The 22952-nt window shown below is 38.8% G+C and overlaps 1 long non-coding RNA gene across 1 annotated transcript in view; it reads right to left on the bottom strand.

The window, feature by feature from the left end:
- The window catches only part of LOC121074298, a 77551-nt gene that overhangs the window by 1935 nt on the left and 52664 nt on the right, over nt 1–22952 (bottom strand). The window lies entirely within an intron of this gene.

A 22952-nucleotide genomic window follows, 5' to 3' on the forward strand; every position in this document is an offset into this window, starting at 1 on the left:
TAATTGCTGGTGTTCCTAATCTGATGTATTATGAAACAAGATACGGCTTTTGGATATGACTTTGCCAATGATCACTCCTGGTCTGTAGTTGTGCTTGATACAGTTACAAGTTGCCGCATGGATCAGACTGGCATGTTTGGGAGTGGGGAGGGTCCAAGTCCTCTAAAAACAGCCAGTCCACCTTTCCAGCAGGTAAATATATCTGAACTCTTGTATCTGAATCTTGAAGTACCCACTTTGAGCATTGCAGCTGGGAGAATACAAACTGAAGTTGAATCCAGACTTTCTTGTTGCTAGCCTGAAATTCATAATTGGATCTAGGAGCCCAGCTCTCTGACTTAGCTATGAGTTTGTACTCCAAGCCTTTGCATTTTTGTTCAAGAGCTTCACATTTTTAAGTAACGGTTAAAGCTGAAACAAACAGCTGCTCCTGCTGAGAAGCAGTGTTTGCATGCTGTTCTCATCCTCTGGGCTGGCCCCGAGGAGCAAACCTCAGCAAGCACGTGGTAGCGCTCTTCCGAAGGGGCTTTGGACATGGCTGCACTGGGGTGGAATAAGGTCCTGGTGCCAGGTACAGCTGTCGATTTTGCTAGAGAAAAGGCAGGGTAATGCCTTCAAAGCCTGAGGATTTATGCTACCCCACATTTATTCTGACATAAATCACAACAGGAATTTAACTACAGTAGCATTATGGGCAGATGTGGGCACAAAATAGAGTGAGAATGGACATGCTGGGAGACAGTGTCTGATGAGATGCCCCGAAAGCAGGCAGGCAGGCAAGGGAGGTGGGGATGAACAGTGCCGACGTGAGTCCTGCCTTACTGACGCTGTCCAGGAGAGCAATATTTGACAAGTGTTCAAGTACCAATTAGGAGGAAGAATTGAACTCTCATCTCTTTTCACATGAGAGGCATCATATCACATCATGAAAGAAATGGGGATGATTTTTCAGCCTTTACTCACTATACATTTCCCTTATTCACTCCTTTCAAACATTTTTATTTCAAAAAACAAGCCTCTCATAGTTATTAATCTGCTAAAATATATAGCTTTTCACAGACAAACATGACAGCAAGCTGTCAAGGTAACAAAGGAGGCTTGGAAGAGGACTCGGGTCACTGGGAAGGCATGCACTTACTATGAAAAGCTGTTGGACAATGCTGAGGAAAAGCTTGCCAAAATGCATTGGAAAAAATGAAGTGGCCTGATCATTACAAGAGATCGGTGTGTGTACTTCCCAGCAGCTGTGGTAGGAGTTGCTCATGGGTACTGTCCTCTGATGGTTGAGCTCGAGGGATTTTAAAAAGCTACATAGAGAAGACCAGACCTGCAGAGATCTAAATCTATTTCGCCAGTAAGGCTACAGGAGAAAAAAAAAAACAAAAAGGAGAAGCAGTTTTCAATGCAACTGTCGTCTTCCTGCCATAACAACGTCTTTCACGTTGCCAGCAAAACAAATCCAAATGATCACAAACACACACCTCTCAGGAAGTCTGCCCTCACTGCTGGCTTCAAATATTCACCAGGTTTTTGCAGCGCTGAAATTATTCCTGCATTGAATCCCAGAATTACAGTGAGACACCACCCGGTCTGTGGTTACAGGCTGCAAAAACGAAGCCTTGGAGCGGGTGCTGGGCGCTTCCATCGTGGAGCAGAGGGCTCAGGCTGTCCTCTGCTTCCCCACCCCTCACCATGGCTTTGACCTCCAGCCAGGGAGTGCAGGGAAACCCCCAGACCCCCCTCTTTCCTCTGCAGTCATCCTCACCGCAACCTGTCACCTTTTTCAAGCAGCCTCACAACATTTTAAAGAACAAAACGGTTGGTATGACACCTTTCATAATAATAAATACGAATAGCAGTGCTTTTGTGAATTTAGGTCAATGCATCACCCTTAGAGCGCATTATAAATTCATCAGAATCACAGCCTGAAGAAATTTTTTTCTCTGGCATCAGCTGCTTTTAGCCATGCCACAGATCTTTAGCAGAATTTAAACTCCAGATTAAGTATTGATTGAGTTTAAATAAATTATAATATGTTATAACCAGAAAGCTGGGCTGTGACTGGTGTAAACAGTTTCCCTTTTTACCTCCCTTCCCACTTCAAATATTGACAAATTTATTCACTGCATTATGACTGTAATGAACAACCAATTCCAAAAGGTGTAATACTGAAGTAAGTACTAATTTAAGCAGCACCTTCACCTACTTGACATATGAATGAATAGAAATTATAAATTAGGTACAGAATAAATATATCAACTTAAAGGATTATGTGAACAGGAATAATTCCTAAAGAATTAGCTACAGCGAGAAAGTAAATCCAAAACTGCAGCTTATATTAACATTTGATTACATTTCAGATGCTTTGTTCCCTTTTTTAAGGTTCAAAAATCTCTCTGTAATGATGGCTACCAACGAACTGTAACACAACAATACACTTTTCTGTCATGTTCAGTAGCATCAGCTGCTTGTGTATGCAGCACGTTATTTCTGGACGACTAACAGGTGAGCATACCATGCCACGCTATATTTAATAGGAACTGAAAACTCACACGAGCAGGTATTCAAAAGGTAACTAAGGTATAGTTACCACAGCCAGATGAGAAACAAAACAGGCCTAAACTTTATGGAAAAGAAAACAACTATGTGCTGTACTGCTAAAAAGAGGACAAGAGGACACATAAGGACATATAGTTTTGTGTTTGACCTATTTTGGTTGATTTAGTTTTCAGATTTTGTAAGCCAAGCTCCAGTGAGTTCCTGAGGAAAAAATTCTAACTGGCATTTTAGTGTGAGTCAAACCTCACACAAAAAGTGCTTTGTGCATCAAGATAACATTAGGAGCTGTCTAGCTGCACGTACCAAAGGACCAGTTTGAACAAAGCAAAACAGAGCTGTAATGGACTTCTAATAGCAATAATACTTGCACTTCTGCAGTACATTCCAATCTGAGACCTGAGTACTTCGCAGTGTGTAAAAATTAAGCCTACTAGTTGGAAACTACAATAGAAAACCATTAACACAATTTTACTGATGAAGAAACTGAGGCACAGAGAAGTTAATGACATTACAAAGGTCCTACAGCCATCGGGATGCCAGCCTGCTTTTTGGACCTCCACAAGGGCACCAACTCCCTGCTCCAAACAGCTCACCTGCCAGCTAAGTTGCTTGTTTGACTAATATTTCCCTCGCTTCACAGACAATAAAATACATCTTCTCCTTTAGAGGTAGCTTATTTCCTGTTGCTATTCCTACCAAGCTGATGACAGGAACATTCATTCTTTTAATGAAAACACAGAGGGTTTGGGGTATGAGAGCAGTTCAGATAAAGTCTGCTTAAGTTGGAAAGAGTGACTGAAATTGCATATATCACCATATTGCAGCATCCAGACATAAAGTGTGACAAACTTTATTCCAGCTGACATGGTGAGCAATTGCCCATTTTAAGAGACATTCTCAGAACTTTACCAGCAATATTCTCTTCAGACTGTACATGTAGGAGGATCCTGATATTCTTTCAACTCCTAAGTCATTCACTGTGAATAGAAGTGGCAAGCTTTGAATTTGACTGTTTTTTTTTTTTTCTAGTTGCCAGTGAGCAGCTGTGATATTTACAGCTTTCTTTCCATTCTCTGCTAAGAAAGCAGAGACTCTATGTGATTGCTTTATTCTGAAAAATATAATAAATGAATGATTTTTTGAAACATGTCTTTTTCTAGTTAGATCTCACACTGCAGTTAGAATAATCCAGTCCTCTGAGGCATTAATAAAATCAAGAGTTAGATTTACAGCGCTTTGCATTTTCACCTGCTACATCTAGCTTAACCACCACTGAAAGCTTCTTGGAATTTTACTCCACGGAAGCCAAACTTCTGTTTGGCCAAGCAGGGCTTCCAGCAGTACTGGTACATATAAATGCATAGCCTCAAGGGTGTATCCAAAGGCCTTCAAAGATTAGCACAGAAATGCCACAAAGCTGAGAGGGGTGAGGGACAGAGTTCAAAGATCAGGCAGTAACAGGAGGGAATAACAGTTCTACCTCCTATGCCATGAGAAGCATTAGGAACTTGTCATTTCAATAGGGTTTCTTTAACATGAATCCAGAGCTGCTGCTTTAGTGTGGTTACCCAGGGATATGTGAGGGACCTTCTCATAGTCTAGATGTAGCTTGTTCTTTTTGGGGAATGAAATACGTGTAAATTCAGTAATCCACCCTAAAAAAAACCAACATAACTATGCACCTTATGCTACTAAACAGTAGATACTTTAGTTGGAGAATGAGGTTCAAGATGTATATCCTTGTATTTTTCATACATGTATCGTACTTATATGATATCACGTGTATCCTTTTCCATAGATATATATGTGAAAACATTCCGGAAGGAAAAGTAAAAGGTACTGCTAACAGCACTTGCAGTGCTAACCTATTAGGGTCACGGCGCAGTAGGGTAAAGCTGACTAAGACTTCTGTATTTGTAGAGCATGAGTATTTTAGTGATTTCTAAAATTGGTGTCCTATTGCTAGGAAACCTTTAGGCTTTGAAAGAAAAATTCAACAGCGCAGCATCTCCCTTTCTCTATTCCCCTATTCTTTAGGGGTATAACAACCTTCCACATCCTTGCACAGAGAATTGCTATAGTGCACGAAGCCAATCCTTACAGTGGTCACATTAACATACGTATCTGACACATCAGAAGTGATCCTTTTCCACACATTTATCATGCTTATCTGGTGCCTTTAGACTAACGTTGTCTTGCTTTCTCTTTGCTTGAAAGCCAATTAATTTTATATTTGTAAAATAACAAAGCAGCCACCAAAGCCTTGACATCTCTGCATTAGCTCATATTTGGTAGACTCCTGCATTTACTGCTGTGCAAATGCAAGACCTGTGTGATGATGGCTAGCTGTGTTTGAAAATTCTTTAGCCCGAAAGCCTGGCAAGAATCTGAGAGGAAGTGTTAAAGCAACCTGACAGAAATCCCCTGCAGTGCTTAAGAAGAAAAAAAAAAAAGAAAAAAAAAAAAAGCAGCCTTCCCTCCTCCCAGCTAAACCCTGAAACAAGGTCAATGCACTAGAAGGCTCTGAAAGTAATTTTTTATAAATAAATATCCTGGGGAATTAGTGCAGTCACATCCCTAAAATAAAGGTAGTTATGAGTATATAAGCATTTCCTTTACATGTTGGGGATAGCACACATCAATCAATGTGAGATTAAATGCAGCTCTGACTGCATCCTACAGAAGAAAGCAATATTTTTTCTCAGGAAGAAAACTGGGATCAGAAGCTTGAATCAGCGAGTTGTTTAAATGCATGCCTAATGTTAAGCCTGTGAACAGTCCAACCTCTTTCGACATGCTGTAGTCACAGACCCCTGAAAGGGCAGTTGTGGTCCTAAAAAGCAAAGCCAACGGCGCAGCAGTAAATGCAGGAGACTACCAAACATGACCTAATGCTGAGACATCAAGGCTTTTGTGGCTACTCTGCTCCCAGATTCAGTCTCCCTGATATTTACCTCTGACTGATTCCTGCTGGTCAAGGAAAGTGTCCCTTCTACACAACTGGTCAGCTTTAGTGCACTGGAATAATTTGTTTTCCTTTAAAAGGAACCAAAAGTTTTAATCTCCTCTGACTGCAGTCAATAGCAACCATTCTTCTGGTCAACAGAGTATGAATTACACAAATATTCACTGTAAATCTAAATAAAACGACTGAGAAAGGGCATTTTCAGGTTAAAAAAAAATTACTTTCTCTTGGAAAGGATGTAAAAATTCAGGGAATTTACATATTTTGTGACATCACTGGGAGGTTTTCACTCAGTGTAGAATGGTTTTCTGACTATTATTTCAACTCTTCCTCCTCCCACTTTAATTTTATATAGGTTCATTGCTTATACAGATTTCATTTGCTTAAAGGAGAAGAGTATGGAAGAAAGGGGATCATTAAGTCACAAATCCACTTATCTCCACTGCATCTGTGCTCTTGTTCCCTAAGCAGCAGTAATCTCCTGCACTCTGGAAACCTGCACAGGTTTCTCACGGGAGAAGCACAACATCTGAACCAGGGTGAACGCAGCGGTCGGCAACTGGGAGAAATAAAAGCAAGCAAAACCCAAAACTAAACAAAAGCCCAAATCATAAACTTTTAATTCCTCTTCCATGAGAATATCAAGTAACAGTCATTTAAATGAAGAAGATATTTAGGCCTTCCTATTTTGGAGGTAATTTTCTAAGGTTTAACATGCAGCTAGAAAGCATACCATTCTGTATTAGCACTGCCTGATCTTCAGTTCTGCTTATCGCTGCCTGCCATGCAGCTGGCTTGCTTTCTCTCTTTGAAAGTCTCAGGTTCTTTGCAGAGAAATTATGTTTCCCAAATACAGATGAGAATCATGATGTTATAACCATTTTTCAGAGCCACTATGCACATTACTAATTGTGTACATGACTCTCTTGACTGACTCCATTGCATATGCTGAGATTAGCGATTACCAAAACATCATTATAAATTATAAGGTAAGGCAGCTGAGGCCAGCTTTATATTTCTGGCTTGGTTAAGGTGTTGATAGCCTGTACTGAATGGAAATTCGTGTGAAAAAATGAGGTTGTAAAATGTCCTTTTTCCTGAACTGTTAAAATGATAAATACTAAATAAACATCTGCAAGTGAAATGGTTCCCTGCTGTCCAGCAACTACTCATCTAAACACCTAAGCAAGTAGCCACAAATGCAGCCAAGTTCAGGTGTGGCATCCAAAGCAAACAGGGAACACACAGAGCAGTGATCACTTCATAGTTTTTGGGGTGTAGTCTTTTAAATCACAAGCAGAAAGATCTCTAATTATCCAGAGGCCCCAATTCAGAAGATTTGCCTGGATATTTTAAGTGGATGTTACCAAAACACTGAAATTACTATAAATAGGACAAATTCAGAAAAATATTTAGCAGAAAAAGAAATGTATGTGCACAAGTAGGTATAGCAATGGAGTGTATCTCATGAAGAAGAGAATAAAATCTGAATCTTTTGTTGTTGTTACACAGCAATTTGAGCATGTTGGGAGCTGAACTATGAGCTAACACAGATTTCAGATACTATGAATAGTGGTAGCAGAAGAAAGAGAATTAGATGCATCTGGCCAATTTAAAATGTATGATCTGATCTAGGACTGCAAACATTTATATATATAAATATACACACAAGCCTTCCTTATCTTGAATATGATCATGACTGTCTCCAATATGTAGACAAGAAATTGCTTGGCACCCCGTGTCTTTTAACTCTTAACTCTTTCTTTTAAGAGGAGCTAACACAGTCCAAGTTACAAAAATTGTGGGATTATATTCTTTACAGAATAAAGTAAACAAACATTTTCTTACTTAATCTATTTAATGAAGTGCTGTTTACTGCCAGTGTCTAAAGCACTTCAGATAATAAAACCTAAATCCTTGATTCTAGTGAGAATTTTAAGTGCAAGTTTTGCGTTTTTTTTATAATGTTACCTATTAAATGCTTTAGCTGTGGCTTCAGGAATTTAAGGAAATCTCATTTCTGAATGTCTTTATCCCCATGTCTTAGAAGTTAGGTCATTTTTTGACCTACATTAACCGATTTATACTCCTTCAATGAGATACGCGATCAATACATGACTAACATCCCATGCATTAGCACTGAATATACCAGAAGGTTAAAAGGTGCACATTTTTTTCCATGAAACCTTTTTGATTTTTCATTTTCATGATTTTTATAAAACCAGGGGTGAGTAGACCAGTTTTAGACCTAGTGCTGTGGAAGCTGGAAAATGATGCCACTTAGGCATTTTTACCCTATAAAATATCATGTGGCAGATAGTTTCAAAATTCCCATACAGTGCCCACAACAGTCTAGCAGAAATCCACATGCCACATATGAGAAAGGTCACAAGCTGCCCAAGAGAAGCCACTGATAGGGCATGAGATCTAGCAAGGCACTGTACACAATTTGCAGAACTGATTCGGGATTGTATTCCGTTTTAGGGCATTCTTGAAAGGAATCTTTTTGATAAAGAAAAGGTGTAGCATGCTCCATGCTTCCCTGAGCAGTTTCATTTTGAAGTCTATTTTCTTCTTTTTCTAAGTGAAATATTTTTACAAATTCTGTATTCAATGGAATAGAAAGAAGAAAATAAGCATTATTTCTATTTTATCAATTTCTAATTTTAGTTCTTTTCACGTTTTGTTTGTTAGGCATAACTAGGTCAACATTTTCGTTCTTTCAGGTTGAAAATCCTGTCTGAAGAAAAGCAAAGTTACTTGTCATGAAGCAAAGCAAATGGCTGTGAATAATTTATAAGAAAGTAAAAATATTCTGCTTTTGAGATTTTAACAGAAGAACAACCTCAAGTTATGAATTATTATAATTACACTGAAATATGCTCTTCCTCCTCTGATTCCTTTGCTGTGATCACTGCCACAACACTTTTTGCTCAGATGGCTAGCACTCTCCTGAGCACTGCAGACATGGATGCTCCAGGCCCATGGCCAGTGCCCTTTGGACCATGATTTATCTGTGATTACAACCCTGCTTTACACTTCCCTAAACATGTTCATTAAGATTCTTGTAGGTTTCTCTCCTTACAGAGGGTAACATGTAGGTGTTAAATGTCTGGTGGGCTGGGAGGTGATAACTATAATGCAGCTGGGGCTCCAGAAGCAAAACCAGTGCTCACAGGAGGTTCGGGGCTCATTAGTAAGACAGCACGCAGAGATCTGCACACCCACTGCTCAGGTACAAAGCAACAGCGATATTAGGTAGGTGGGTAAATTCTTGGCATTTGTTTAGCTCCAGCTCCTAAAGCCAGTATTCAGAGAGATTTGTTGTCATAATATTAACAAGGTCCTTCTCTGTATAGAGACGGTAAATTTTAGAAACACAGTACATTGAAGAGAACAGTAAGATTACAGCAACTTGATTAGGAGAGAATTCAGTTTCACTAATGCTCTTATTAAAACGCCTGCAATTAATGTGTGAATTCTCTGTGGTTTCAAGAGAAGAAGATGAATTATTTAATAATAAACTCTGTCACTTCTTTCTTTATAATCTTTTATACACTTTCTGCAGTACACCATCTTTAGCATACTAAAGTTGACATAAACCACCATGATTCCCAGCATCTTTTTCTCATTAACAGAATTCTGATTTTTAAGGGTGAACACCTAAAAACACAAATTAAATGACTAAAATGTAGGAATGGATATATACATAAAACAGCTTCCATAAATAAGTCAACATAATTTATTGCAGTTGGCACTGGAGTCAATAAGTTCATGTCTTTGTGTGACAAATAATCTCCTACAATCCTGACACACTTACACTGATAGCTAACTGGAAAGAAAGGGCAAGGAAGGGCATCCACAGGTTCTTATCAGAATGACTGATTCCAATCATTTGCACGTGTAAGATTTCAGCAATGCACGCAATATTTTTACATAAGGTGTGGTCAGATACACTAAGAGCAGTTTAAAGTGTACAATGCTCATCCTTCTTGCCATGCCATTGATTAATGACTGTTTGGCAATAGCTTGAGTCTTGAAGGAACCTGAACATCTCCTCTTGTTCTTCAACCTTAGCCCTGGATCAGCACAATAAATCCTAGTTCTTAATATGAAGCTTCTACCCAACATTCTGCCTTCATAAACAACTGAATTCCTGACTGACATATTTCTTATGGTTGTCCTTTCACTTTGCAGCCAGTGATATTAACATTCTTTGACCAAAAATGGGTGGTAGACATTAATTTTGAAGTAGGAGATCTAACTAATAGTGCAGGACAGACAGACTTGCTGGAAACAGTCCTGCTTCAGATCTGCATTTTGGGGGGACTCACAACATAAAATATAGGCCTTTAAATTTTAGACTACAGAAAAGACAAAATATCTATGAACAGATTCCGAGAATCCCAACTAACTGGCCCCCAGACATACTGAATGCCATGTATGCAAATTATTTTTTTGTATTTTTGATACTGTACTTATATTTTATGGGTGACTATAACAGGAATATGAAATTTGGATATTTCAAAGCTTCCCCCAAATTGAAAAAAAAATATTTTCTTTCTCGTGAAATGCCACAGAGTTATTACCACAGCTCCAAGTAAATTTCAGATTAATGTCATGGTGACTTCCCTTGCAGAAGGGCTACTGGATATCATCTCACATTTATGTGCTATTAAATTGTTTTCCTTCTTCCACAACTCGCCATTTCTGTAAAGATCATGCAGAACATTACTGGATTGGCCTTGCTGGGCTTACAACACACCATGACATACCACAGAGGGAGTTCAAAATTACTCTTCATTCAATTCCTTCACATTGCATGGCAAAAAAAAAAAAAAAAAAAAAAAAAGAATCACATTTGCTGTGGTTGCCCATGCCTTTAAGGAATTCTTACTGATTTGACCTTCTATTCCAGGTCACCAATTCTCTCAGCTTTGCAGTCTTAAACAATCTTGGTGGAGTTACACCTTTCTACAACAGAATTATGCCTTCATCTTCACTTTTTCTCATTGCTACTGTCCTGGTTTCAGTTAGGACAGAGTTAATTTTCCTCCTAGTAGCTGGCAGGGTGCTATGTTTTGGATTAGAATGAGAAGAGCGCTGATAACATGCTGATGTTTTAATTGTTGTAGAGCAGTGCTTACACCAAGCCAAGGACTTTTCAGCCTCTCTCTGTCCTGCTAGCGAGCAGGCTAGGGATGCAGCAGAAGCTGGGAGGGGACAGACCCAGGACAGCTGACCCAAACTGGCCAAAGGGGTATTCCATACCATCTGACGTCATGCTGAACAATATATAGGGGTGGCTAGCCGGGGTGGAGGGGGGGCCGGCTGCTCGGGGATAGGCTGGGCATCGGTCAACGGGTGGTGAGCAATTGCATTGTGCAGCTCCGGTGCTGGGACACTAGTCGACGACAGTGCTGAGTACAAATACCAGGTTAGAGTCATGACCAGATACTTCATCATTTCATAAGCCATCGTTACACCACACAGTACCATAACAATCTTAACCCAGGGCCCGGAAAGGGTAAACAGCACGACAGGGAGCACATACGGAAAGTAACTTGCTATAATACTCAATTTGGGAAACAGGCACAGCAGACTTGAGATTAAGGCAATCAACATTGTGACTAGCAACTATTAAGCAGGTCGAATACTTATACCAATTTTAGTTTAACACACTCTGGTCAAATCTGTCGATATCTCAACCCTTCGAGCCCCACGTTGGGCGCCAAATTGGCTGTTGTGGTTTAGCCCGGCTGGCAGTCAAACACCACACAGCCGTTCGCTCACCCTCCCCCCTCCCTCTCCGGGATGGGGGAGAGAAACGGGAAAGTGAAGCCTGTGAGTTGAGATAAAGACAGTTTATGAAGACAGGGAAAAGAATAACAACAATAATAATAATAATAATAGTATTAATAGTAATAATGTGTACGAAATAAGTGATGCACAATGCAATTGCTCACCACCCGTTGACCGATGCCCAGCCTATCCCCGAGCAGCCGGCCCCCCCTCCACCCCGGCTAGCCACCCCTATATATTGTTCAGCATGACGTCAGATGGTATGGAATACCCCTTTGGCCAGTTTGGGTCAGCTGTCCTGGGTCTGTCCCCTCCCAGCTTCTGCTGCATCCCTAGCCTGCTCGCTAGCAGGACAGAGAGAGGCTGAAAAGTCCTTGGCTTGGTGTAAGCACTGCTCTACAACAATTAAAACATCAGCATGTTATCAGCGCTCTTCTCATTCTAATCCAAAACATAGCACCCTGCCAGCTACTAGGAGGAAAATTAACTCTGTCCTAACTGAAACCAGGACAGATATCTACAAGCTTAAACTAAACCTTTCATGCCTTTCACCACTGTGTAAAAGAAAAATGTGCTCAGATTCTTCTACTCAGAATAATATGCTGAACTTCAGAAATTAAAGTTTATAAGTGACATTTGCACTGAGAAGTAAAAGTAAACTATCCCAAGTAGCCCACCATTAAGCGATATCCAGCATATGGCTATACTGCAGGATTTTCAGGACTGCACTTGCTGAGTATCCTCTAAGGAACTCTTTTCTCTAAGCTAAAAGCAGCCTTAGGTAGGTGCTGATCACCCTTCTTGTAATTTTCAAAACTCCCTCTGAGTTTTTAATACCCAATTCCGTTAACTTCAGCAAGAACTAGGCCTGCTAATCCTATAGGTAGGCTAGAAAATCTTCGGCTGTATGCAGGTGCTTCAGAGATTAGAATGCTAATCACTCACACTTAGCTGCTACTGTCAATAGAAGAAGGAAGGCGGAAAGACAGCAGAAAAGAGAGACAGACAGGCTTGGATTAGCAGAGAGGCATATCTATCCCCATGTGCTTTTGCCTTTTCCCAAACAAGAAAAAATCAATCTTCTCTCCATCATTATTGTCCTAAAGTTCCAGAGCCTGAAGCAGAAGACAGCTTATAACAAACCATACCTGAGAATACAAAGCAACAAGGGGTGGGGGGGGGGGGGGGGACGGGACACGACACGACACGACAAGTGCCTTTTCCCCTTCAATGGATCATTTCCTTGTAATACTTTCAAACAGATTATCATTTTAATTCTAGAGAATTTCCTAAAACCAGAACACACTTCTGCAGGAAATGCGTAGGATCTACTCATATCATATAATCTTTGGATATTCAGAGATCTTTGGAGAGGCTGCTCTTTCACCTAAAAGTTGATAGCTATTGATCCCCCTCCCTTACATAGTAATGGCCTTCTGAAGATGGATAAATGAGTACTTACATTTTCAATAGATTTTACACCAATGCAAGCAGTTATTCCACCGAGTCACATGTGATTTCCTCCTTAGAAAGAGGTGGGGGAGATGAAAGGGAGCTATTCTGTGACAGTAACTGTATTTTTACTTTTTTGGTTTTGATTTATGGATTATTATTATTATTTTCTTTAAGAAATAATATCCATGACTTTTCATATTTGGAAATGTTTTCATATGGGAAGGTGGCTGTTACAGTGAACAGCTGAATCATATTGCAGGGACTACTGAGAGCTGCCAAATTAAAACCAGGTCTCTCTGAGAAGCTGAAGGAAAGCAGGATATCCTATAAATTAAAATGAGAAGTTCTTTATACAGTCTAACAGAGAATCATGAAATGCATGATTTCCCTAGGTTTTGGGGTGGAGAGAAATACCAAAGACAAATTCTTGTTTTTTCAAAGACCTTTCAATGCCACTTAAAGAAGATATTTAAGAGATTGTAAGACAGCATTTATGCCCTCTCATGGAAAGGAGGCATTCGTGTTACAGGAAAATTAAGTCTAGAAAGTTTATGTTCTGATGCAAGATTTATTGGTACTGTAGCCAAAGAATTCCCACAACCTCTTGTCTTTGTCAGAAAATGTTCAAAAGAGAGCTCAGTGATGTCTCTCTTCCTCCATACCTGGTCTTCTGGGGCTGAGCTGCTACTTGGCTTTAAATGGGTCAGTTTAGGACATTATTATTATTATTATTATTATTAAGTTAAAATAGTGCATTGACTCTTACTGTGATGATTATTTTTTTTTTTTGGTCGTGGTGGTGGGCTAAAACAACACTCTGTGTGACTCTACTGCCTTGAAGCTAATATAGAAATTTACTGGTAAGAAAAGTGCATGGACAACTGTGTTTGTAGAAAACTCCCGTTAAACATCCTTTGCAAAAGTACAAAGGACTTAACATGACATAAGGCAGCTAAGAACTGAAATATTTGCCATGATAAATTACTTGTTTCAGTGTAGCCATATATTGGGGCAATTACTGAGAAAGCAATAATGCAAAATAATTTATGCTGGTAGATCCTAGTCTAATAGAATTGCTGACAATTTTTCTTTACTTCATCCTAAATAACTTTTATTATGGCAGCTACTAATATCTGCAACATAAGAATGTGGCAGTTTTCTGCTATGGGCAGAAGAAATAGAAAAATTCAGTGTGTCATGGACTCAAACAAAGAAAAGTTGTGGTAAGTTCAGTTTTCTTTGAGTGAGATTTTCCAAACTGCATGTGGAAAACCACATGAAAAAGGAAGGACATATGTATGCATTTGAAGAAAACTGCTTTTGTCTTCTGTAATGCCAATTAGAGAGTAGAGATGGGTCTTTTTTTCCGCGGGACAGTTTGTGTCTTCATAACCATGGTAGGAAACAAGAGGGAGGCAGGAGATGGCTCTAAGCAGAAACTTAAATTTATTCCTGTCAATGCTGAGAAAAGTATCTGGACTTAATTGTTTCCCAAATGAAGAAAAAAGAACCTGATAAGAAAAGGTTCCAGACCTCCTTGGATGAGAAACCATGACTGAGAAGACATTAGGAGGAAAATGAAGAACAAATAATAAAGTTAAGACCTACAAGAAGTAAAAGAAATCACGTTGATCAGCAAGCAAAGGTACTTCTTAAGGCTGGGAAATGTATGAACAAACATTTGACAAAAGTCAAGTTTAGCTCGTATTGCAAAGGAAGTTAAGGCAATCACTAAGGGATTTTCAACCATACACAAATACAACAAAGTAAAGGTGTTATCACTAAGCATTTGACAATAAGGATGAAACATGGACTAGACTCAGATCTAAATAAAAATGTAAAAGCACGAATGTATGAAAGCACAGAAAAAATGGGAAAAGCGATAAAATGCTTTAGTGATTTAAATGATTTAGTAGAGAGATCTTATGCTATATCAAGCCATCGAACTACCTGGCAGAGCTGATTTGCTTGCCAAAGGAATTATAAAAGATTACTTCCTTCTGATTAAGGCATTTGAGGGTGGTGCCACATGAGAAATCATTAGTTCAGCTGAGAAGAAGAGTACAAGGGGATGGAACCGGCGGAGGGAAGCACAATTGTGTTATGCAGAAAACAACTGCTGGACTCACGGCTCCCTGGGAGCTGAGCTTCCCCAAGGACCAGTGTGGGAACAGATGTTCATGTCTCGTGTTTCCAGTAATGGTTGTCATAGAAAAGAGAGAAGTATGTTAATGCAATTTAATGATGACACCAAAGTGGGATGAACTGTACATATAAAAGATAGTCCAAATATCATGGAGGAAATGGTAGGTGATAATGAAAAAAGTGAGAACCTTTCAATCTGAAATGATAGAGAGGAAAAAGGACAGGATATGGGATGAAGACAGGACAGTCAAACATCCCTTGTAATTCCTCCGTGAAAAAGGCAAATGCTGACCCAGTGTGTTTCAGTAGTAGTATTTCCAGTGATAAGCAAAACCAAACATTTTTGACAAATTGTGTAGCATATACAATTCTGATCACTCACACTCAGAAAAGCTATGTTAAAATACGTGATATAGGAGTGGTATGGAAAAAACTACACTTAGTTTACTCAGGAAAAGAGGAACAGCACTATTTTCAAAGAGAATGTCTATAGTAAGCAAATCTGGCAAAGGACACATCCTGGTTTCCATTTTTCTACAGAGCCGTCTTAATTGCATACATTTATAAGAAACCTGCTCCCCCTTGCTTAGACCTTGGCAAGTGACTGGCTGCAGCCTCTCATTTCCAGGATGTTGCCTCATCCTTGTTGCTGAGCCACCAACCTACATTCCTCAGAAATGCAGAGAAACAGGAGAGACCAGCAAGCAAGCACATCTCTGCCTGATTACTTCATTGCTCTTTCTCAAGCCAAAGCTAACTGCTGCAGTGTGAGCCATGAGGCTTTTACTTGGGTAGACCCTTGGGTACAGCTCTGCTTTCTCAGCATGCCTCACAGCGGGAAGCAGACTCTGCAGTTAAGTGAGTGCCTTCCAGCTGAATGAACTATCACGTACCGAATTTAAGAGCTTTGGTTGGCACGCATGTTTATTTACCTCCAGCATTAGATGTAAATGACAAGGCAGCAAATGATCATCCTTCCCCTTAACAAAATGATCAGAGTAAGATATCTGCAGTACAGCAGTGACAAGGAGATGGAAGAGGAAAATGTGTTATCCATCTGTGACATGGAGCCATGTGGCTAATTGCTTCATCCTATAACTGGCCACTCATCAGCACAGAGAGACACTTTCCGTGACAACCAGCTCCTTAATACCTGTTCTCATTGGTCAGCTCAGAAACTGCACCCTGCTGCAATAGTCAGTGAAGTGGAAGGTTTTCTAAGCAAAATAACCACCTGCTGATCATGTGCCTGCTCTTTGGTACTCCCTTTCCACCAGACAGTGAGCAGTTCTGTTGGCCATGAGGGGCAGATCAGCAGGAAGCAGCAGTTATGGTTTTGCAGGGTGCAGAGTCAGCCTGGTGCCCTCCTTATCTGAAGTCGGATGCTCCTTGGGAGCACTGTGATACAGATAATCCTTTGACTTATTTCAGAGCTGCTCAACAGGCAAGAATCTGTTTCAGCTGTCATAAAAGAGAGCTCTTTCATAAAGACAGTGCAAAAATAAGAAGTGTGATTTTTCTGATATTCCAGTTATGCTCACATGCTCGTCCAGTGCACCCACTGGTCATATGGCTTGTAACTATGTTTCTTTTCTTTCTTTCATCATTAATCTCTAAGCAGTGAATCTATGTGCAGGCAATCCTGCATGAGACAGAGCCAGCAGGAGACAAAATGAGGCAAAGAGGATTGCATTTGACAGAGCTGTTTAAATTAATTGTTAATTTTCTTAGAATACCGGGGACCTGTCTATAGCTCCAAATCTCCATAGCTTGTAATCTTATGAGCCATCTGTCTCCCTGTACGCTAGAGAAGGCTGTGGACTTCAGAAGATGATGAAATATTGGGATATAAATATTGAGGGGGTGGCAGATTATTGCAATACCTAATCCTGCATCTTGCAAGATGATGGGTTCCCTGGCCTCCCACTGTGGTAAGGGAATACAAGGCATTCAGCATCTCCAAGGTCTGAGCTCCAAAACACACACACATTTGGTAAATTGGATCAATTTTACTGTTAGATATGATGAATGGACGTGCCTGTGTTTCTGTATGTTTACTTTAAATTTAAACGTATATTTTACCCATTAAAAAGAAAAAAAATAACATTTTATGTTGTATTCAGTAATACAAAACAGGAAAAAAAACCACAAACAACAACACTCAATCTATTGACCTTTAAGATATGCTGTAAAACTGTGTCTTCACTCAGCTTTGTAGAGGACAGGGACCGGGTTAAAACTAACCAGTACTTATCCATTTTTTATAGGAGGGATGTCTTGGATGAAAAGAGCTCATATCTTCTTAGTGGGTTAGGGCATATATTACATTTATGTCCTAAAATGCATAAACTCAGTACATAATAGGAGATCTTCTTTTTAATGTAAATTAAATATTTACAGTGAGGTCTGGTCTGTGGTGATGAAATTAATTTGGCTATATATCATCCTCCTGAAAAATGTGACTTTGAAAGACAAATAAATGTATTTTCAACTCACAAACTCTTCAGTGTAATAATTCACGTCCTCTGTGGCTTTGTATCTCAAGAGAGACAATATATCTTGTAGTAGAAGATCAGAGAAGAAATTTAGGAGACCTGTGTTTCATTTCTAGTTTAAGAACTGAGAGGTTTAAAAGAATAGGAGCTACATAATATCTTTAGAACTAGCCTTCAATCACCTCTCTTTAAGCTTTCCCATTGTAGCAGTATTTATCTATAAAACAGTTTGATATCATTGTCTGAACTGTATTTTTTATACGATTATCTATTATGTATTAATTATAATTTACAAAGAAACTCAGACACACTTCAAGATATTACAATTATGTTTAGATTCATACTATGATATGTAACTGTGACATTTTAACAAATAATAAAACAAGTGCCTTCTCCCAAACTCTGAAAATAATCAACTGTGAAGCACAACACAAAATAACTCAGTTCCTTTTCTTTTAGCCATCTAATTAACAAAGCACCAACAGAGCCTTCTCCTAGGAAGTCCAAATGAAGCACTGCACTTGTTACCTTAGCCCAGATCAGCCTCGTAACACTGATTTTCCAATCCTATGTTGCTTTTTTTAATTAACTACCAATCCATAATATTTTCTTATATACAGTTGATTGATAGAGCTTTTATAAGACAACTATCAACAAGTCTTTTAGTGAAAGAAATTGCACAAATAACCAGCTTCACTGAATTCCAAGAAAAGTCTTATAAAGTAACTAAGAAATTGAAATTTTTCCCTTCAGATAAACCCCAGTGAAAATATGGACCACAGATGTTTAAGGTCACTAGCTGGACAGCTGTTATTATCTCCATATGAACATCTATATATATATATTGTCACCTACAGCATTGTCCAGACTTTTCGCAAGTTTATTCTCCTGTATAGACGATTTTTCTTTCTAGAATTCCACAATATATCAACAAATGCCACTAAAAGAAGATGCCAGCACGTTAGGCTTCTCAGGTGGATAGCAGTGATGAATATTGACAAAGATCAGTGTTATTATGTAATATTAGCACATATGTAAACGTGTTGAACCAAGAATCAGGCTTATGTAATCTTTATAAAGATAGGATGGCGTAATGTACAAATTTGTAATGTAATTAATGGGCCATTAATGAAAATTCTTTTGAAGCTTTGATAATTCAGAAGTTCTCTGAGGAATGTTAAAAATGGATTTCAGGCATTTGTTACAGAATAAATCATGTAACTACTAAAATGGTTCTAATGCACTAGAAAGCACACTGCAGCAGACAGAAAATGATGCTACCAACCTTATCAAAAATTCCAGAATTGAAGTATCTATATGTTATATAACAATACTCTCACTGGACCTTTATTTGCACACACTACAAAAATTAAAAGTACCCATCTTTGTCTGAGAGGTGTCAATTTTGAGAGCAGTTTAAATCCTACTAGCTTTTTGAAAACAATGAATATGCAATTCAGAAGAATACAGATTCTTTTCTTCTGACTACAGACTATTGGAAAATGTTATAATCTCATTGTTCTAAAAGAAACAGCAAATTGAATTCAAATATCTAGTACACAAAACCAGTGTCCCATTAAAAAATGTCGATCTACAAATTCTGCCTTGAGAAGAGGTTTTCAATCATAAATATTCTAACCATGTTACTTGACAGCTCAGTAAAGACCTGCTGGATGCACATCTTAACTTCATCCATGTTATTCTAATGCTGAAGGAAAATTGCTCCTTAAAAGCATCTCAGCCCATGTATAAAAGAAGGGAAGAGAATATATATTTTCACCTCATCATGAGATATTCCGTCCAAAACCAAAATAGTGCATTACCCAGTTTGTTTTTTTCACAATTGCTAGTTGTTTCAGTAGGAGGTTGCTGGGCCTTGAAATGAAAACTTTGACTTATAATTACATAAAAATTCATCCTAGTCTTAGTTTAACTCATGAACCAGAGATGCAAGTTTATTTTAACCACTTTGCACCCCTCCAAATGCAAAAAAATATATAATATACTGCAAGGTGATTTATAAATATTACAGAAGAATTTTTCTTGACAAGGCATAAGAACACAGATACGTATGCTGTTGTATACAGAAGACCTTTCTTGCATTTGGATTTCTAGGCAGAATAAAACAAATACCAGAAAGCTTTAACTGGCTTGCTTTTGTTTTTTGCATTCCTTCATATTTATATTAGGCACTTCACTTTCTAAAATTATTGGCCTTATTTTTGAGCTATGATTTATGTAACAGTGGCTTTTTACTTTTCATTGTTTATTTTTCTTGCCTCATATTTAGATTGAGCATGCTGCAATGGATAATATAGCAAATAACAGTTCAAACTTTCTGTACGTTAACATTTTGGGAGCTGGAGAAAATATCCTTTGAACCTAGAACTGTTACTCACCTAAGGCATCTGCACAGGACTGGCAGATATGACCAGCACTTACAGTGCACTTACAATGGCAACTGGAGGTCAGGCAGAATTCCTGACATTTAGCTACATAAATTACTCTCCTGTTCATGTGAAAACATGCATAAAAGCTTCCAGATACAAGAGATAAGCTGCTTTATGCTTGTATTTGTCATTTGGTCAGGAAATGAATACGAAAAATGTAAACAGCACAACTTAGAATTCAACATGAAGAATAAAATTGTGGGCCTACAAATCTTGGCTCTCACATTCATCTCACAGTGTAAAACCAGTTAATTGTACACACCAGTCTGGCAAGTGTCACAGGCAGTGACAATTCTGAGCTGCAGGAGTCTGCCTCTTGGTATTAATACTTTTATCTATTACAAGGTTTGCAGATACTTTAACTTGCAGTATGAGAATACACTAAGATATTCTCAAAAATTTGTTACTACAGGCAAAAGCAGATGCTACCATCATCAAGCAAGCTCACACGGTAAAAGAAACAGGCTCCCAATCTCTCTCAGAAAAGTACTATAGAAACATTAAATATTTTCCATAAAACAGTGAAATCTCTGCAAGAAATGATCCTTCTTATGCAACCTGCTCTCTGAATTATTTTTACAAAGTTATCTCCATATCTCTCCAAGCTGAAATTTTTGCACCTCTGTCAGGAGACAATCTATCTCAAACACTCAAGTTTTGTCAACTTCTTGATGGTGACACTGGTCCCACTTAAAAAACTGGCACATATGGCTGAAATGTTTTTACACTACCACTGATAAGTGATGGTTTACAGCAGCTGAAAGAACTTGCATCTTGTATTTTGGTACAAATTCCCAAGAAGGTGTTTTTGTTTTATGGTTGGAGATTTTTTTTTTTTTCAGTGAAGATTTATGTATGAGGAATAAAATACAATCAGAAAAAACAACATGAGATGGGATCTCATTTGCCTGGGAAAGCACATGCCTAGCTATATGACTTAATAGTGCTCCATTACCTGTTTCCAACACCATTTGTAAGTGCCCAATATTTTTTGATTGTCACATTTCTACAGACAAAGTTGTTCATTGTAATACCTACTGCTAAAATAGTTTTGTGTGCTCAGGTTTATTTTTAAATTCAGTTTCCATTCAATTTCAATTCCAATATAACTTAACAGCTCAGAGTGACACCAGATCAAGGTAGCCACGGCTTTGCATGATCACCTCTTAAAAACCTCCAGGGATGGAGAACCCATGGTATCTCTGGGCAGCCTGCTCCGGTGCTGCTCTACCCTCCTAATGAAAATGTTTTTCCTAATGTTCAGTCCAAAATCTCTCAAGGTGCAACTTGTGGCCATTGCCCCCTGTTACATGATTTGCCACTATGACAAAGTGCCTGTCCCTGTTGTCTTTGTAACCCCCTTTCAAGTTGGTTGCCCTTAGCTTCCTCTTCAGCTGAGTAAACAAGCCTTTCCTACTTTAAAAAAAAAAAAAAAAAAAAAAAAAAGCATTTATCTTTGTGGGGTAAATTAAAATAACACTTTCTATTTAATAGCTGAATCATCATTTTCTGTGTATTTTTAGTTTGCTGTCCTGGAGAATAGCAGATGTCACTTAATCTCTGAACAGGGCCTGCTTTCAACAGCAGTCTTGCTACACATTTGATGGTAACAGGTGAATTTAAAGATAATATTTCTGGTACTAGTAACAGCATAAAAATATCAGTTTAACTTACAATGCTATCAATACCTAATAGTGTTCTTTGACATAGGTAGTTAATGCTATTCTTTTGTAATTCTATCCATAAAAATGCTACATCCCCAAATTACCATCATCAGCGGTTGACAATCTGGCATCTTTCTCTTGAAAGCATTACTTCTCTGACATGCTATAGGATACAATAGCAAATACCTGGTTCTGGGAATCCATGAGTACTTTAAAATAAATCTTATGTTACATCACTGTGAATACAAAGCTCTTGTATGTGACTTGCTATGTTTCCTGTGCTATGTTGAGATATTACAAGCTAAACTGGATCAGGCTGCATTAGTACTTTCAGGGAATACCAGCACCTAGATTCTTCATACACTGGTACAAAAAAAAATAAATTAAGTATTTGAGCATTTATTCCTATATGAATACCCCCAAATCACACCAGCATAGAGTATGCTATGTTCCTCAAAATGGCCACCTGTAGAAAGAAAACTCCAGGTAAATTCTGATTACAACTGTGGTGACATTGGGACATAAAAGTGGTAGCTTTCCAAGCTATTTTTAAGACAAAAAGTAAATAAAATGATATTTGAAGGTCTTACTTTATTCTTCTGTTTTGTAACAAAGTTTCTCATTGCTTTTGTTCTCAATGTGAAGCAGGATGTGCAGGAGTTTATAAAACGATGCCCTTCTGCCAAGCTTGCTGTGAATGGCAGGGCCTGTTCTATCACACACTACTACTTCCTTCAAAAAGGTTCATCCATGGCCAACCTTTCATTTACCCACTTATCACAGAATTCAAAGAAAATCACTAAAGGCGGAAAACATCCAAGACACCCTATTGTAGAAACTGATTGTTATGACCTGCTTGAAAATATCTTCTACATATAAGCGAAAGGCTAATTAAAACAGTGAGACCTTCCAACCCATGCCCATACTGTCCATACGGTCTTCAAGACAGGACCGAGTAATTGCAGGTAATTATATATATATTCTCTACCAGCAACTGCCTTAAGGTTCCTCTCACATTCTGGCTGAGGCTTCCTACAGGGTTTCAGGCCAAAGCACATAGAAGGACATGAAGCATTTGGCCCCTGAGCAGCTCGGCTGGGCAGGGTGGAACAACTTGTTGTCCACGCAGGGTGTAAGTGCCGGGAGGGAGGTGTGGGCTCCCAGCAGGGCGCCTCCCTTGCAGCACCCTCTGCCACTTGCTTACCAAGACGAGGCCACTCCTATCCTCATCCCTTCTCAGGACTGGGCTGTTGCAATGTAGTGGTCACTACAACATCTCTACCATACTCCTGTGAATGACTACAAAGATAAAAGGGCAAAGAAAGCCATCAACTTGTACAATGCCAGAGCACTGTTTTAAGTTAATGTAACAAAATCAATCACAATGAAAAAGTTTCAGAAACTTTTATATGCAATG

Source organism: Cygnus olor, chromosome 8, assembly GCF_009769625.2.
Source record: "Cygnus olor isolate bCygOlo1 chromosome 8, bCygOlo1.pri.v2, whole genome shotgun sequence".
Lineage (NCBI taxonomy): Eukaryota > Metazoa > Chordata > Aves > Anseriformes > Anatidae > Cygnus > Cygnus olor.